At 38.9% G+C, this 15,553-nt stretch overlaps 1 protein-coding gene and 1 non-coding gene across 4 annotated transcripts in view; one reads left to right on the top strand and one right to left on the bottom strand.

The window, feature by feature from the left end:
- Nucleotides 1-3,031: 3,031 nt before the first annotated feature.
- Nucleotides 3,032-3,139, bottom strand: LOC126023710 (U6 spliceosomal RNA). Its single transcript, XR_007500797.1, has one exon. It is a non-coding gene; the product is annotated as a U6 spliceosomal RNA (small nuclear RNA).
- A 6,451-nt stretch (nucleotides 3,140-9,590) lies between these two features.
- Nucleotides 9,591-15,553, top strand: part of SYT1 (synaptotagmin 1) — a 594,801-nt gene continuing 588,838 nt past the window's right edge. For all 3 annotated transcript variants that reach the window (XM_049783494.1, XM_049783492.1, XM_049783493.1), the window contains exon 1: nucleotides 9,591-10,017. The gene's annotated coding sequence lies outside the window, so the exon portion shown is untranslated. The remainder of the gene's footprint in view (nucleotides 10,018-15,553) is intronic.

Here is a 15,553-nt window from a genome sequence, read left to right as displayed (position 1 = left end):
GGTGGAGAATATTGCACTGGTGAATATTTTGGTGGTGGAAATATTGCACTGGTGAAGGGTGGTGTACATTCTAGACTGAAACCTCAGTATGAAAATTTTTGTGAATTTTGTAAGCATAGTGATTAAATAAATGAATTCTTGGCAAAATATCTCTGTTTTGGTTTCCTATATTTTCCTTGGGCAATAAGACAATAATATTAATAAATATATTTAAATTTTTCCTGTATAAAATTTAAAAGTTACTATTTATTTCTAGAATCTAAAAGGATATAATTGGATTCCTTGAAATAATTATCATAATTCTGAATATATCTTAAAATTTATCTAAAATTTGGTTGTGGTAGGGTTGCAGTGTACTTGCTGTGTAACAGTAGTGAAGTTAACACTTCTGTCTCTCAATTTTCTTAAAATACTTTTGCTATTGAACCAAAGAAATGACACTGGGTAGGACACTTCCTTTGGAAGCCGTCAATTTGGGTTCCATCCCTGACACCACATCTTATCTCTCAATTCCTGTCAGGAATGAGTTTTGAGCTTAGAGTCCAAAGAAAGCCTGAACATTGCTGGGTATGGCACAAAAATGACAACCAAAAAGTGTCGGTATTTTTATCCTATTGACTTTGTGATACACACACCCATCTTGTTTTTTATCTGGAGCATGAGGACATAACAAGGACAAACACAGTCTAGAAAATGTCTTTGCATGCACAGTGGTCTCCAGCCCCCTTAGGAGCAGTGGCCTAACAGACCACAAGTCCATTTGTTAGACCACTCACCTCTGTCACAAGTCTTGACACATCCCAGTAGGAGACAAGCACAGATTCATGAGAGATTTTTATGCTAGGACTAGTTGGAAAGAACCTAGTATCCCAAAGATTCTTTTTACTACACTAGCTAATAAGTGAAATTCTGTTCTTCTTAGAGCAAACCAATTTGTGATACTCATTTACAAGTGGTCAAACTATTCTTTCAACAAACCCATAGAAAAATTGAAATCAAACAACGAAGACTTGCTTTACCTGTGGCCGACACACATGAATTACATATGCACTTTATATGGTATCATGACCCTTACCAAAAGTGACCTCTGAGCAGAGTCCCTCAGTACCCTGTAAGTGGAGTGGAGTGCCCTTACTCCCAAATAATCACCAACCCTTCAAAGAAAATCAAACATACTTAGAATTTATTCAAGGATGTCCTGAAATGAATCAGACATAACAGTATCAGACCAGTCCTTATCAGAACTCTAAGGACAGTCTATAAATGTTTAAGGTAAATGTTCTTTTCTGCGTTGCTTCTCTCCCACACAATATAATCAAAACAGGTTGTCTTGAAGAGTCATCCACCACCCTCATTATCTCAACTAAACAAAGATTAAATTAAGTGAATTAATCTCTTTTTGGAAATATGTGATTTGAATGAAACACTTAAACAATGTGATTTGAATGAAGTAGTTAAACAAAGAATATCTCTGCCTTCAGTTAAATAGAAGTTCATTTTCTGAATGTAAAGAGAATTAATATAAAATTTAATGTTGTTCTTTCTTTTTAGCATACTTATTTTCACCACAGTATATAGCTTGTATGACAGAGCTTTTGGAAAAATGTATCATTTGTTTTGCTTCTAAGACCTTTGGCTAACATTAGCTCCAACTACTTTTATTTTGCCCTTGAGATAGATTCACCTACATAATATTTTCCTTGCTAACCTCAACAGCCTGACACAGTATATTACTTTTTGAGTCAATGTCCTCCTTTTCAATTCCAATATTTTCTTAGCCATAACGTTAAAAAAGAGCTTTTATAAAGCCATATTGAATACTGGTAGCTCTTTATTTTCTTTTCTTTGGAAATTGTTAAGTATTAGAGTTCACGGATAGGGTTCTTATTCTGTACCCCCAGGGACTTGACTCCCATCTGTATTCATTTTCTTTTTCCCTTTCTCAATTCTTGATTCTCCTTATTTAACACAATGGGTATCCAGTAAAAACATTTATATGGTACTAATTTCTTTATCTCATTTTGGAACATAAATCCCTGTTTTTTTCCTTATTAGTTGACTATAAAACCATTAGCAATTTTACCAGGCCAAATAATCATAATATAAATAAGTGGAAGAGAAATCCAAATAGAGAGCTATGTGTTTGAAACAAGTTGTTGGCTCCTTTTTTTTAAGACAAGACTATTTTAACCATTAAAATTAAATATTTTTTAATTTTAAAGAGTCCTATAAACTGTATATTAATGAAAATACAATATAAACATACTCTAAAATAAAATTATTCATCTCCTAAAAGATTATTGTCAATACAAATTATTATGGACATTTTATGTATAAGCAACTTATTTTTATCTTGTAATTTAAATGCTTTAGGTGAAGAATATATACCTCACTACTGACTTAAATATATGAAGGATAAAATGTAATATCCTTGAAATCTGACAAAATTAGCTTTCATTGATTATGAAAAAATGATCATATGATTAAGCACTAAGTGTTTACTCTATCCTTGAGCTCAGTACTTGCACACTATTTTATTTAATCCTTTTCCAAAAATTATGAGTTCTACTCTTATATACATATTATACATGAGAACATTTCACTTTGGGGTACTTTGGGGTGAGTACCCAGGAATCAGATATGGGGCTCCTATCAGTGAGCCATGTGCTCTACAAATGACATACATCCTCAACTCCCAAACTAAATTTTTGAGAAGTTCTGTAGATCTTTCAAGATAGCATAGAGTAGGGGCTGGAGCAATCATACAGCAAATAGAGCTCTTGCCTTATTTACAGTCTACTGAGGTTTGATCACAGGTACCAGATGTTTTCTCTGGAACTTGCCAGAGTGATCCATGAGCACAGAGTTTGAAGTAAACACTGAGCACTGCAAGATGTGCCCCCCCCCAGAAAATAGAAAATTGATAGCCTATGGGTGATCTATCCAAATCTCACTACAGGGAACAGCAAAAATCTATTTTGATAGGTTAAAAAGAAAAAAAATAAGACTATCTTGAAAGATAATAGCAGACAACTATGGTTATAAAATATAAAAAAAAATAAATGAATCTTGCCCAGGGGTCATGCTAATCTTCTCTGTATTGTTTCAATTTTAGTATATGTGCTGCCAAAGTGAGCATAAAAATATAAATGATAACTGTTGCTTTGTAGTACAGTTTAAAGTTGGGAAAAGTAATTCCTCCCATATTCTTTTTCCCAATGATTGCTTTAGCTATTCGAGGGTGTTTATTGTTCCAAATGAATTTCAAAAGTGTCTGATCCACTTCTTTGAAGAATGTCATGGGTATCTTTAGAGGGATGGCATTAAATCTGTATAATGCCTTGAGGAGTATTGACATTTTGATGATGTTAATCCTGCCAATCCATGAGCAGGGTATGTGTTTCCATTTCCGTGTGTTCTCTCTTATTTCTTGGAGCAGAGTTTTATAGTTTTCTTTGTATAGGTCCTTCACATATTTAGTCAAGTTGATTCCAAGATATTTGAGTTTGTGTGGTACTATTGTGAATGGGGTTGTTTTCTTAATGTCCATTTCATCCTTATTACTATTGGTATATAGAAAGGCCATTGATTTTTGTGTGTTAATTTTGTAGCCTGCCACCTTGCTATATAAGTCTATTGTTTCTAGAAGCTTTTTGATAGAGTCTTTAGGGTTTTCTAAGTAGAGTATCATGTCATCTGCAAACAGTGAGAGCTTGACTTCTTCCTTTCCTATCTGGATTCCCTTGATATCCTTTTCTTGCCTAATCGCTATAGCAAGTACTTCCAGTGCTATGTTGAATAGGAGTGGTGAGAGAGGACAGCCTTGTCTTGTGCCAGAATTTAGAGGGAAGGCTTTCAGTTTTTCTCCATTGAGGATAATATTTGCCACTGGCTTGTGGTAGATGGCCTTCACTATATTGAGAAAGGTTCCCTCCATTCCCATCTTGCTGAGAGTTTTGATCAAGAATGGGTGTTGGACCTTATCAAATGCTTTCTCTGCATCTATTGATATGATCATGTGGTTTTTATTTTTCTTGTTATTGATGTTGTGTATTATGTTGATAGATTTACGGATGTTAAACCAGCCTTGCATTCCTGGGATGAAACCTACTTGATCGTAGTGGATGATCTTCTTAACGAGGCATTGAATCCCAACAGTTATCAAAACAGCATGGTATTGGAATAAGGATAGGTCCTCAGATCAGTGGAATAGGCTTGAATACTCAGAAAATGTTCCCCAGAGATACAACCATCTAATTTTTGATAAAGGAGCAGGAAATCCTAAATGGAGCAGGGAAAGCCTCTTCAACAAGTGGTGTTGGCACAATTGGATAGCCACTTGCAAAAAATTAAACTTAGACCCCCAGCTAACATCATGTACAAAGGTAAAATCCAAATGGATTAAAGACCTCGATATCAGCCCCAAAACCATAAGATATATAGAACAGCACATAGGCAAAACACTACAGGACATTACAGGCATCTTCAAGGAGGAAACTGCACTCTCCAAGCAAGTGAAAGCAGAGATTAACAGATGGGAATATATTAAGCTGAGAAGCTTCTGCACCTCAAAGGAAATAGTGCCCAGGATACAAGAGCCACCCACTGAGTGGGAGAAACTATTCACCCAATACCCATCAGATAAGGGGCTAATCTCCAAAATATACAAGGCACTGACAGAACTTTACAAGAAAAAAACATCTAACCCCATCAAAAAATGGGGAGAAGAAATGAACAGACACTTTGACAAAGAAGAAATACAAATGGCCAAAAGACACATGAAAAAATGTTCCACATCACTAATCATCAGGGAGATGCAAATCAAAACAACGATGAGATACCACCTCACACCCCAGAGAATGGCACACATCACAAAGAATGAGAATAAACAGTGTTGGCGGGGATGTGGAGAGAAAGGAACTCTTATCCACTGCTGGTGGGAATGCTGTCTAGTTCAACCTTTATGGAAAGCGATATGGAGATTCCTCCAAAAACTGGAAATCGAGCTCCCATACGATCCAGCTATACCACTCCTAGGAATATACTCTAGGAACACAAAAATACAATACAAAAACCCCTTCCTTACACCTATATTCATTGCAGCTCTATTTACCATAGCAAGACTCTGGAAACAACCAAGATGCCCTTCAACAGACGAATGGCTAAAGAAACTGTGGTACATATACACAATGGAATATTATGCAGCTGTCAGGAGAGATGAAGTCATGAAATTTTCCTATACATGGATGTACATGGAATCTATTATGCTGAGTGAAATAAGTCAGAGAGAGAGAGAAAAACGCAGAATGGTCTCACTCATCTATGGGTTTTAAGAAAAATGAAAGACACCCTTGTAATAATAATTTTCAGACACAAAAGAGAAAAGAGCTGGAAGTTCCAGCTCACCTCAGGAAGCTCACCACAAAGAGTGATGAGTTTAGTTAGAGAAATAACTACATTTTGAACTGTCCTAATATTGAGAATGTATGAGGGAAATGTTGAGCCTGTTTAGGGTACAGGCGGGGGTTGGGTGGGGAGGAGGGAGATTTGGGACTTGGGTGATGGGAATGTTGCACTGGTGATGGGTGGTGTTCCTTTTATGACTGAAACCCAAACACAATCATGTATGTAATCAAGGTGTTTAAATAAAAAAAAATTAAAAAAAAATATAAATGAATCTATATAAAATAGTCAACACTTAAATATTTTAAATAGGCATCTAATGAACCATTATATTTAAAATGCTCATGTGGGTATTGAAGAGATATAGTTTAGTCAAACATAAAAGTGTTGATTAAATATGTTCTTCAGTAAGACTGGACTAGGATATAAAAGCCTTTTATTCAACATGAAGCATAATCTGTCATTCATAAATATTATTTATTGATCTGAAGAACCTTGAATAAGTTTGCACTTAATGAATTTTGAGCATCTAAAATCTCTAATCCCCTCTCTTTCCATAAGACATACTTCTCAGTATGATGGCCACATTTAGTTTCTATTCTGATCCTGTACCCTAAAATAGATGGCAGAGGGGTATATTAAACTAGTAAATAGATCAATTTATTGAAAGAAAGAAATAGAAATCTGACAATAGTGGAATGTTAGGAAAAATAAAACGTGTCAAGGAAAAAATAAAAAAGTCAACTTTTCATAAACAATGTAAGAGAAAAATATGAAAACATAGAAATACAGTGCTTAACATGACAGCATTCAAAATACCATATCACTAAGGAATGCACTAAGTTTCAGTGCCATAAGATACAGAGTTAAACGGTATTATGGGGACCCGAGCAAACTGGGGAGGGCACTTACATGGCTTTTGGCCAACCCAGGTTTCATCCCCAGGCCTCTAAGATGTTCCTTGAATGAAGAATCAGGATTAAATCCTCAGCAACTCTGGGTGTAGCATACACACAAATAAGTAAATAAAAAATTTGAAATTTAAAATTATATCAGAAATAAGAAAGTGAAAATGGAAAAAAGAACAATTGAGCTCATTTTCTTTCAATTGAGATGAGTTTATTATAAAGGACAAGAGGATGAGGGACATTCTAGGTAACAGAAAAGAGGGGTATCTTAACCCTAATGAATCCAGTCTGCGGAGAAGCTAAATATTGGTAAGGGAAGGCAGAAGAGAGAATTACGTGATCAGCACCTAACTCGTGCATGGACCTGAGTATAAGTCCCAGGGCTATGTTGCTTCCAGCACCTCCAGGTGGAGCCTGAGAGGCCCTAAGCACCACTCCGAATGCCCTGGTGGCTAGCAGGACTTAGCAGCACTTCTCTGTCTGGTGAACAGTGAACCATTAGACTTCCAGGCTGAGTACCCACGAGTAATCGAGGTGCATCCCACTCCCCAGAGAAAAATGTAATCTAGGATCAAGGATAAAACTCTTTAGTCCTACACAAACTAGATTCATCTAAAAACCCAGTGTACAACTGTGCTTATTATTCATGAACAGAAATATCCATGCTGAAATTCATACAGTTGACATTGCTAGCAGACTTCCCAGAGGAATGACAGGATACAGACATCTCACTATTCACTGGCTAAAATATTAGCAATAGACCCAGTATGGTGAAGGGAAATAACTCATCTGTGTTCAACTTCTGCTACTAGTTTCTTCCCAATAAGTTAAGCTAATGTTATAAGTTACAGATAAATTATTGTATGTACAATTTGTGAGAAAGACATAGAATAAAGATGATAATTGAGGGCATTTAATAAGAATCCTTTTGGACAAAAATAGTTATTGGAAAACAGTCTTAGAGAACAAATTTTCTCTTCCACTTATCATTATTTTTCTTCATCAATGCATAAAATCAGGTTTAATTATTACTTTTAAAATTTGATTTGGAGGCAACTCCCAAGCAAAGGCTGGTTCAGTGTGATATTCTCTCTCTGGCTTCTATAATATCACTTTTTATCACTTTTCTCCTACTGTGAAACTATTCTAAAATAAGATTTGAGTGACATTTTCATAAATGGAAAATTATTTTTTAAGTTATGGCTTGGGAGAACGCACCAATATTTCGTCATTCATAGGATTCAGTCATCTAGTTGTCTCCTCCACCCCACACAAGCACTTAAAAGAAGGATCTTAATCTTAAACATTCCATGAACAGAAGAGTTTTAATTAAAACCTGAAGAAATGTGTTAGTGTTAATTGAATTCTTGCTACAGTTACCTTACCTTTGCAAACCAATGTTAATGAAACTCTAATTCAAAGTGGATGGGTTTGGGGAATTGAGAGTTATTTATTTCCTTACCTGGGATGCCATGATCTCAGTCAGGTAATCAATCTCCGTATAATAAAGAGTTCAGTTAGGGAGAGTTCTGCTTTCCTGGTAAACAGGGTCCAGTGGGCCACAGTTGGGAGTGGCATCAATAAGGTTATAATCTTTTGAATTCTGCCTTTCATTTTTATTGCAAGTACCTATATCCCTCAAGCAGATCAGTTATGAGCTTTATTAATTATGATAAAGTTTTCGTTTTGGGGTGTGTAGGAAAGTGGCACTTACAAAATATATTTTGGTCATCTATTGGTACTGGAGGTATAGTTTGCTTCAACCTCTTAAGCAGCTATTGATTCAAGTTTGCTCACCCATTACTAGGATTTCCCAGCAAAACACATCAGGGGTTGAAAGGCCATTCCACAAGGTCAAGAGAGTTGGGTAGGGAGATTCCCATTCTTTTAAAAAGCCTTTCCCCAGCATGAGTCAGTCTACACTCACTCCCGCTGGGAATTGCCTGGGCCCCCGCCCTGCCCCCGCGTGCCGTCCCTGCTCCCATCCCCTGAACCTCCACATTGGCATCTCTGGGTATTACCAAGCTATAAATTGCCCGGGAGCTTAGAGACAATCAGGTCAGCTCTGCGCCCCCCAGAGAAAAGCTGCTTATTTCCTCGCCGACCCGATCAGGGGAGGAGGGAAAGGGGGAGCCAATCCAGCCCACGCCCACGCGTTAGTAGTCGGGCGGTAGCACAGTGTGGAGAGAAATAGGGCAGCGCCCCTCGGAAGCCCTGGGAAGGTCGCACTTGACCAAGTCGGGAAACTTGTGGGTCTCGGTCCTAGAAACTCGCCATGAATCTTGCACTGCCCAGCGTCCTGTGCACCTAAGCACTGCCCTGCAGCGTCCCAGGCACCCTATATACCCCGCGCCCCATATACCCCGCGCTCCCCAGCAGCTCCCAGTGCACCCCTCACAAACCAGCAGCCCCCAGGCTTCCTTGGCAGCCGAGATGGGGTGGAGCTTCGCTGCCCCGCCCCGCCCCACCTCCGGGTTGGAGCATCCTCAATCTCCCCAGTTCTCTCTCCTCACCCTTCACGCCCTGTCTCCAGGCATCCTGCAAAGGGGTTCCAGGCGGTTCTAAACCCTGCCAACAGCCCCTGCTGCACGCCCGAACCCCGGAAGAGGAGCCTCAGCCTCGCATCCCCCCTCTCTGCAGCTCCATAGGTGGATCCTGGAGCTAAACCCCATGGAAATCCCCGTCCGGTCTTCCTTCTCCCACCTGCGGGGTGCAAGGGCCAAGGCAAACTTCTGCCTCTTGCACTCTTTCTCTCTCCTTCCCCAAACTGTCATCCTTTCCAAAATCCCCTCAGCCAGCCAGTGCACCCACACAAAACCCAAGTCCTGGGGCGCTCTGTGGCAGTCTGGGCATGCTCAGTGCCGGCGCAGGTTTTGATTGAAAGTTGGAAAGAGGGAGAGAGAGAGAAAGAAAATAGCTTTGCGTCCAGCAGCTCCCTGCCCTGCAGATGGCTCGCGGGCCAGGTGGTGGGACATCCCTCAGCCTCCCCAGGGGGCTGTAATTGATGGAGCGATCGAGCGATGGCTTTGCCATCAGATGCCCTTGCTTTCGCCGTCTAGTCATTCGCTGGCCCCCCTCCGAGTGCATCCCGCGGAGTTCTCCTCCCCGCCCCCTGCCCAGACCCCCGGACAGATCCTGGGAGAGGATGGAGAGGCACCAGGCGAGCAGGGCTGGGCGCTGTGGGCTCCGGGATCCACCTATTATTCGCGCGCGCTGATTGGCTTCCGGGCGCAGCGTCCCCGAGGAGCGACCAATCCGAGGGCCGGGGCCGGGAGCAGCTGGGCGGCGCCTCCGGGACTAGGGCTTCCCGGAGCCGCTGCAGTGTTGGGGATGCTCTAGCCCGGTCCTGCCTGCTCCCCGCCTCGCGCCCGCCGCTCCCTTCGCAGCCGCCCGGAGATCACCACTTTGCAGCGGCAACTTGAAGTTGCACCCCGGGCCTGTCCCTTGCACTCCAGTCGCTCCGCATCCCCAGGGCGTGCTCCCACCCACTCCCGCTGCTGCCAGAGGGGGCCCCCCTGCACCCCCCAAAGGGGGTGTGTGTCAGGTGGGAGCAGCCCTGCACACCACCCCCCACGCCGACACCCACACACCCCTTTTGTGTTGCAGGCTGCCCCTCCGGGAGCGCGCGGAGGCAGTGCGAGGACGCAGGGGGACGGCGGTGGAGACCGAGCCCCGCGCGGCGGTACCTCCGGATCCTCCCCTCCAGGTAAGGCTGCGCGGCCACCCCACCCCTGGGTGTTTTATTGACTCGAATCTGTCGTGTGAGATCGTCTGCTCGGCTCACTTGGGTTCCAGAAGGAGGGGCATTGAGACCTCGGGAGGGGGCCGGGGGTGGCCTATTGTGAGAAATAGATTCCGACCACACGTGCCTGGCAGGGAAAAGCACTTTGCACCGCGCCTGCCTTGGAGCTACGGAGTTGAGGATTGGGGCACCCTCTCTGCTGCCCCACTTCGGCCTCCCTAGATCATTCTTGCTCTGGCCTGCGCCCCTCTCTCACCATCTCAACCGCTCGCCTCCCCCCACCCCGTCTCCAGCTCCCCCCTTCCTCCCACTCTCTGCACGCTCAGGGCTGCTTTTCCTCCTGGAGAGGATCTGGAGGGAAGGATGGGGGGAGGTGAAGGAAGGAGAAGATTTCCCGCTAAGGGGCGGGGGAAGGATGGGGAGGGTGCAGCCCCCTCCAATATTAGAGCTGAAAGAGCCAGGGAACTGAGGAAGAGCTTACCAGCTGGGGCTACCAGCATCAAGTTGGACTCGTTGTCTTCCTTGCAAGAGGAGACTTCTCACTTGATTTCTTTCAAATGCAACAAAAATCAACCCCACAATCCACCCCACTTTCCACTGCTTCATTGCTGCTGCTGGGAAGTTCCCACCATCCGACTATGCCTGCTTCCTCTGTCCTGTGGGGCTTGCTGTTTGGTAATGCACAGCTTTGACAGGTGAACTTTGAGGGATTTCACCCTGAGAGAAAAGAAACTGGTACCAGATCAGTTCTTTTCCTGAAGTTCTCTCCTGTCGTCTCTTTTGATATTCCAGGGAAGAGGGAGAAATGGGTGCAAAAAGCAATTAAAAAAAAAGTTTGAAAATTTTGGTGACCCCCGTGTTATAAGTCAGGGTGTTTGGCTGTAGAATTTGAGAAATAGCTTTGCATACGTGTTGGTTTTCACTTTCTGGAATCTGAACCTTTTCGTGAGAACAAGCAACCATTTGATTTTGGATGTCAAGGTTCAGAGGCAGGGAGGGTCATTTGATTCTATCTGCTATTTGCTTTAATTGCCTTCCTGAATAGAGAATTAATTGATGCCTTGCCTTGTTTTCTTTTTCAAAGAACTATTGGTAGATCTAAACATGATTTCCCTACAATAACACATCTCCAATTAGAAGGTAGATGGAAATTCTTCGAGAAGCCAGTCATCTTCTCATCCTGGCACAAAGTTAAAAAAGTAATGGTGGCATGGTGGCCTGCTAGCCTCCAATTGAAAATAAGAAAAAAATCTGAAAGGGAAAATAATATTTGTTCGCCTGTGAAAGATATCAGAACAGCTCTATGCTTGTCTGCCTGCTTAATAGGTCAAGTCAAAGGAACTTGTTGGACAGAGCCTAGCCATCTTCAGCTATTTCTCATTCCATCTTCAGTCATCTAAGCTTTCATTTCCGATTATTTCCCCGAGGCAGCTAAGTGGTCCATGTCAGATGGGAGGGGTGGTAAGAGAGAAGTGGCTAGTCCAAAGGGATAGGAAAGTTCCAAGTGGATCCTAAATGAAGGCAGGGAAGCAGCGGATGTTAATTTCCTGACCATTATTATTATTATTATTATTATTATTTTTGGATCCATCAGGGAAACGTTGGATCTTACCATCTTCTTTTTCAAAATGCCCAATTGGAGTAATTTAAGCAAATATTCGTTCTCAACTCTTCTTGACCTATCGCCCTAATCGTTGCACATCAGAAAATTAAAATTTTAAACCATGTACAGACATCAAGTTAGAGACATGCTGGGTTCATCACTGTCTTGTTTTATAAACTACTTTCCATTTGAGGTAATTCTCTTCCCTTTTTCATTGGGGCTGGCTAGTCTTGCACGTGTGTGTGTGGGCGCGCACGCACACACACACACACTCACACACAGACACACACACAAAATCCTTCTAGGGATTTGGCATTTAAGTGCCTTTACAAAACATATCTGGAACCTAACTCTTTTGTAAGCTAACAATAATATTTAGAGGTGCCACCTTTTGGTTGCAAGGACAAAAGGACAGTCACTTAATTGCCTCCTGTGTGTAAACAACTGAATTAAACAAGTTTAGGCATGAAAAGATGTACAAAAAAGAATCCAATTGCTTTTAATATGCACAAGATTAAATTTTTTTGCTTGTTTTGTTGCTATTTCAGGGAAGGGAACATTTTTGGGCTTGGTTTGTGATTTTATATTTGTCTTTTACAAATTATTATTGTAATAACATGTAGAAGACATATATAGATAAGCAGGTTTAATTTGCTTCTGAAAAATCAAGCTTTCCTATTTTGAAAGACATGACTATTTTTATATAGTCAATAAGTTGAATAGACTTTAATTGATAGAGAAAATTACTTTCTCATCACAAAAATATTCTAGTGTAACAATTTCATGCAATCTTAATTTTCACCTCTAAAAGGCTATTTTAATATATCTTATTTCCATTTCAAAGCAAACATTTATAATTAGACTTGAACATATTTTTTAATCAGAAATAAAGATTGCTTCTCTATAGAGGAATACCCACAATACTAATGCTATAAAGATACCAAGTGATTGATAGATATTGGAAAGTAATTTTGAACTTTATTTTATAATAGAGAATATCAGATATTCTCTTGGTCAAATAATCAAATACTTTAAGTCAAGAAATCTGAAAATGGATGATATGGTATTTGTTTATCAAAATTGCTTATTTGATATGTCACTAACATAAAATTAAATTAAACTATAAAACTTTATCTAAGTGACATTTTCAAAATGAACTCTAATATTAATATAATAGAGAATGCACGATGACTGTTGAAGTTAATTTAAACTTTCCTTTAGCATGATGACACTGTGAACAAACAGTAGTTCATCTCTTTGGAGGTCACTATGCTAAACTAATTTAAAATAAATTCCCAAAACATATTTTAAAGTCTTCTAATATTAAGAACTCACATATCAGTGTGAAATATAGATATTTTTATTTGCAGTTTCCATAATAACAGGAACAAATCCCTTTCATTCCAAGCTGGCCCTTAATATCTCTCTTTTTTGGAAAGTATTTAGAGAGAAAGAAAGCAAAATATGAAAGTTAGATTACATAATGGAACAAATTTTACATAATGAAAGTTAGATGAAATAATGAAACTAAAATTAGAAAAAGCTAAGACCAAAGTTAAGCTTTGCTACCATACGCTATTGTAGACTGCATATTATAGTATTTGTGATAAAATAATGTCTTTAAAAATGTAAAGAATAAAGCATCTCTTAAATTAAGAAGTTCTTTCAGTGAGTTTATAATAGCCATACATAGATTTTTATCAAAGTATGGCCTGGAATAGATGCCTTCTAATTGAAGTTGTTTCCCAATGAAACAAACCAAGCCTTTTCATATAGGAATAAATTATATGGTGAATAAGGTATATGGTGTAATAGTCTATTTTACTCTCATTTAAAATTATATATGCGGTTATTTACAGAGTTTAAAAGTATATCACTTTTTCTAAAAAGCTTAGAGCATAATAGACAATATTTGTATATATATGTGCACATATATGTGAGACTACACTTATATAGACTACAATTCCAAATTTAGATATCAGTGACTCATGGAGGCTTCTTAACAGTTCCGTGCTTGAAAAACTAGTAACAGAGGCAATTTAATGGGGGCCTAGATTGCTTCTTATAGATAGTGAATATATAGTTTTGAGAAGAAAATATTTTTGTACAATTTGTAAATAAAAGGAAGCTTGTGGTATTAGAAGATATACTAATTGGAATCATTTTCCTCATTATTTAGACACAATAAGATGACCCAGTCTCTGCCTTTCCAAGGCTATCAGTTGCATGTTCGCAATAAAGTAGCTTGTCTTAATCATTTCAAAATGAAATGGCAAGATTTTTATATTTTTAAATAGAATGATCCATGTTTTTATAAAAGTTTGATAAACTCGAATCACTTTCTTCATTGATTGTGCCTATTTTTTATAAGTCAGAAAGAAAACAATATTTTCCTTTCTCTTCTCTGTCATTTTAAGTGAGTTTATGAAGCATCTTATATCATATTGACTATAAAGCATCCTTGCAGGAGCTCATATAAACATAATGTGACTTACGTTTTAGTAATAAAAAATAAATTATTTTATAAATTTCAGCATATATTCTTTTTTGAAATAGGGATAAGACGTGAATCTTGGTTGCTTGTTAAAGAAAACACTTTGTCTATCTAATTAGAAATATTGCTGTGTAGTATAAATAGTAAATACCAGAAATGCTATTTCTGTAGTTTAAGGTGGCTTTGGCAGTCTTATAATAGAAACCATCTTTTAAATTATTTGTTTTCTTTAATTGAAAATAATACTGAGAGTGCTAAAATATCTGAAATTTGCACATTTTCTTACAATATTATAAATAAATTTTGTATGATGTCCTTGAAAATGTAAAGCAGATATTTAAAAAATCATTTCTGTAATTTTTATATTAACACACAATTTTTAGTTTGTACTACTGCTGGTTTTGTGCTTGGAAAAACTGTGCAAGACCACTTTCTATAATTTACTAGAATGTTAGTGAGGAAGGTCTAAGTTCATCTGTTTTAAGTTACTGCTCTTTTAGAGATACAAAAGTAAATAATGGTAATTTTTCCTGTTGTTTCATATTGTATACAATATGTCAATATATAAGTATATACATAGGGAATCATTTTGTTGAAGAGAAGCTCTAGAAAATTATAAAACTGATGATGATAATTAATGACTTTCATTTATTTTCTGTAGAAATTGAGAACTGGCAATTATTCAGGTACAATGAGCATGGTCTTCTATAGCTAGTACAGGCATCTGGTGGAGCTATTTGGTTATTATATAAATTTCTAAATTTCCAAACAATCCTGTCAGCCATTGCAGTGATGCATAGCAATTTCGAATCAGACCTCAATTGTTGTTTTTGATGATGAGATAGCCAATTATTGTGTATGTATGGTGGTAACTTTTGGATTTATATGACCCTATTTCTCTCTGTGTACATCATAGCTTTGTTTATTATTTGAGTGTTTGGAGTGCATAGAATTAATTATTTTTGCCCTAGAGTATTATTTAAGTTAAAAGAATCCTACTTTAAAAAAAAAAGAACCCTGCTATTTCTTGCAGAAATAACTCTGTTTTTCTTACTATACAATTCCATTAGCTAGTTAAAGATAACATGTATGTAGGTACTTAAACACACATGGAATATTACAAATGAAACTTTTTTTATTATATGGAAGTTGCATAAATAGAGTTGTCCTTTGAGTCTTTCCTCTAGTCATCCTTCAGTCCCGTGGGAATGGAGTGGGGATGAGAGAAACCTACATTATATTTCTGGTAGTTGCTCCCTGGGTATGACTTTTAGATAGGACCACTTCCTGTCTATACCTAAGGTTCCTTCAGTACTCCCTTTTTTTCTGGGCCAGCCTCCTTGCATGTCACCTCTAGGCTTTCAGTCTGACTTGGATGGAGATAATTGGATTGCTAATTGCCA

Source organism: Suncus etruscus, chromosome 11 (assembly GCF_024139225.1).
Source record: "Suncus etruscus isolate mSunEtr1 chromosome 11, mSunEtr1.pri.cur, whole genome shotgun sequence".
NCBI lineage: Eukaryota > Metazoa > Chordata > Mammalia > Eulipotyphla > Soricidae > Suncus > Suncus etruscus.
The sequence above is the reverse complement of the archived record's forward strand: the minus strand, read 5'-3'. Positions and strand labels throughout refer to the sequence as shown.